Source organism: Lynx rufus, unplaced genomic scaffold, assembly GCF_022079265.1.
Source record: "Lynx rufus isolate CCGP_SWC_20201006 ecotype Redwood Valley unplaced genomic scaffold, mLynRuf1.p SCAF_6, whole genome shotgun sequence".
Lineage (NCBI taxonomy): Eukaryota > Metazoa > Chordata > Mammalia > Carnivora > Felidae > Lynx > Lynx rufus.
Genome location: NW_025814878.1, coordinates 50,544,636 through 50,547,952, shown reverse-complemented (window position 1 = coordinate 50,547,952; position 3,317 = coordinate 50,544,636). Strand labels below are relative to the sequence as shown.

General features: G+C 38.9%; 1 pseudogene; it reads left to right on the top strand.

Moving 5' to 3' along the window:
• The first annotated feature begins 1,570 nt into the window (after window positions 1-1,570).
• On the top strand, window positions 1,571-2,400 carry LOC124529109 (60S ribosomal protein L6-like; annotated as a pseudogene).
• Window positions 2,401-3,317: the final 917 nt, after the last annotated feature.

Sequence of the window (3,317 nt, the reverse complement as noted above, 5' to 3'; positions counted from 1 at the left end):
ATCTCCATCTCTAGTGGTTTCTATACCCTCCTTATTTTCTTCAGTCTTCCCACACACTGTCTGACTCCTCCAGTTCCTCTTGTTAAATTAGGGGTATACAGAGAAGGGATTAGTTGAAACCAGGTCGAGCTGCTTTGTGCTAAGATGGAAAATTCTACCCAGGCAACTATTAGAGGGCAGAGTAGCTCTTGATGTTTCTCAAAGAGAAGGGGGCGGGGGTGGGAGTTGCCTTTTTTCTTTTCTTTTCTCTTCCTTTATTTTTTATTTTAAACACTGAACTAGAAAGTTCACTGTAACTTTTCTCCTTCAGGGTGATAAGGAAAAACAAGTTACTGGGCTTTTATAAACTCTTTCCAATTCTCATAACTTATAAGCATTAACTTTAGAATAGAGACAAAACATACAGATCACTTTATTCGATTTTGTTCTTTATAAACTAGGCATCCAGAGCATAGATGCTTTTTCCAACGTCACAGAAAAAAGTGGCAGAGCATGGACTGAATCCAATTCTTCCGATTCTTGGTCCAGATGGATTTCTGCCACTCGAACTCCCTTCTCTAAAGAGAAAATCTTCCCATCTCTAGAAGAAACCAGAGGCCAGGACTTGCCCTATTCAAAGGGGTAAAACTACAGTCCTCCTTAGCTTCTCTAGCCAGAAACCTATCTTAGAGCATAAAGTGGAAAAGAGAAACAGACATGATACGGTTTCTCTTGCAATTATTTTTCTCACTACACCATGCACACACACACACACACACACACACACACACACACAGGAAAAAGACCATCCACAAACTTAACCATATTTAATGTTTGTTCTCCATCTCAACCTCCCCGAGGTTCATCCCCATCCTACACTCATTTGACCAATTTTGTGGTAGAAGGTAGGAAGGGGAGAGAAAAAAAATAGGAGATATGGGGGCAGGGCATCAGTAGAAGGGAGCAGCTATACCCACTCAAAATTCAAGGAACTAGAATGAGAGCTAAGACAAGAATAGGAGCCCTCACACCTTGGACCTCATGCTCACAGCCCTGCTTTTCCTTTCTCCACTCTTCCTGAGGCTAATCCTATCATCTCCAGAAACCTTCTCACAATCTCAGACCTCCAGTCCAGTCTTTCAGTCTTGAAGCCTTTTCTCTGCATGTGCAGGCACACTAGAACGTCAATCTGCTTTCTCCTTAAACTCCTATTTCCTTTATACTTACAATAGAAAGTTATCCCATTCCTGCTTCAAAGTCTTTTTGTTGATCATTTCATTATGCTTCTCTATACTATGTTCCTATAATATGTTCCTGCTATATATGTACATAGATAATATGTCCCAGCTCCATTTAGATAGAGAGATATAGATTATAGATAGAGATAGAAATGTTTAAAACTTTCCTATGGCCATGATGTTCTGTTAAAAAATATATATAATATATAAATATTTATATATTATAAATAATTATAATTAATTAATATATATTAAAATATGTACAATATATAAATGTATATATACACTTATTACAAATGTAAGTTGGTCAATATATATAATATATATTATATGGATCTTTCCCATCTTGCAAGATGGCAGGTGAAAAGGCTGAGAAACCAGATATGAAGGAAAAGAAACCTGAAGCCAAGAAGGCTGAAGCAAAGTTAAAAAGTGTAACTTCAAGACCAAAACACTCAACAGGGTAAGCCTCAGTGCAACCAAAATCCCATCCTAGTCAAAGGACTTGGCAAATATTCCTGATCTGCTATGTACAAGAGGAAATAGCAGCTAAATTCAGGATTGAAAAAAAAAAGGACAATGTTCTTGCTACTGTCACAAAACCAGCTGGTGGTAACAAGAATGGTGGTACCAACTAGTTAAACTTCACAAAGTGCCCAGACACAATCCTACTGAAGATGTTCCTCAAAAGCTGTTGAGCCACAGCAAAAACCCCTCAGACAGCAGGTGAAAAAACTGAGCTACAATCACTCCCGGGACCATTCTGATCATCCTCTCTCAGCACCACAGAAGTAAGAGGGTGATTTTCTCAAGGCATCTGAGCAGGGGCTTGCCACTTGTGACTGGACCTTTGATCCCCAATCCAGTTCTCTACATAGAACACAAAATAAATTTGTCATCACCACCCCCACCAAAATTGATATCAGTGGTGTGAAATCCCAAAACATCTCACTGATGACTTCTTGAAGTCAGCATCTCAGTGAGCCCAGACACCAGGAAGATGAAATCTTTGACAGAGAAAGACAAGCTCATAGAGCAAAGTGATTCAGTGGTGGACACCCAAATTCTGCCAAAAATCAAAGCTGTTCCTCAACTCCAGGGCTACCTCCATTCTGTGTTTTCTCTCGCAAATGTAGTTTATCTTCATGGTGTTCTAAATCACTTCCAAAAAATCTATAACTGATTCTTATCAGCATAAATAACTGATACATTTTTTAAGTTATTCTGGTTGGTGTTAGTATAAGATTTATTTCAAATGTAAGCTGGTCAACATGACAATAAGTATATATAAATCTTAGAGATAATTATTAAATATGTAGATACCTCGTATTGGAAATGAATCTCTTAATGAATTCAATGACACTGGGTTTTATCCCACTTCAGGTATCTATGATTTGTTGTTACTTAATGCTACACTGTGGCAGTTTTCAGAATCCCTTCTTTTCCCAATTTTTCATTTCCAGAGAGGTCAGCACTAAAAAAGTGCTTGTTTCATCTACCTAAATATATAGAGGAAATAAAAGATTTCTTACAGTGTTGACCCTAAATTCCAGGGTGTCCTTCCTAGTTACATACCAAAATGACAAAGTGGTCAAATATCATCATCAAATATCATCAAATATCATTTTTATTTTTTTTTTAATTTTTTTTCAATGTTTTTTATTTATTTTTGGGACAGAGAGAGACAGAGCATGAACGGGGGAGGGGCAGAGAGAGAGGGAGACACAGAATCGGAAACAGTCTCCAGGCTCCGAGCCATCAGCCCAGAGCCCGACGCGGGGCTCGAACTCACGGACCGCGAGATCGTGACCTGGCTGAAGTCGGACGCTTAACCGACTGCGCCACCCAGGCGCCCCTCAAATATCATTTTTAAAGCCCTAACTGCTGACTGGATATTTAGGGCCTCCTTCAATTTTGTGGAAAACCAAGAACTGGAGACCAATTGCCTTGAGAATAGATTTGGGGTTTACTTCCATGATAAGAGTTACTCATTTTTTCCACACCATCGTCAAGCTTTTGAGTTATTCCTTATTTCGCCTCCCACATGATTTTACACTCTAGGACAAGGCACCCTAGCAAGATTCACTAGGAAATAAATAT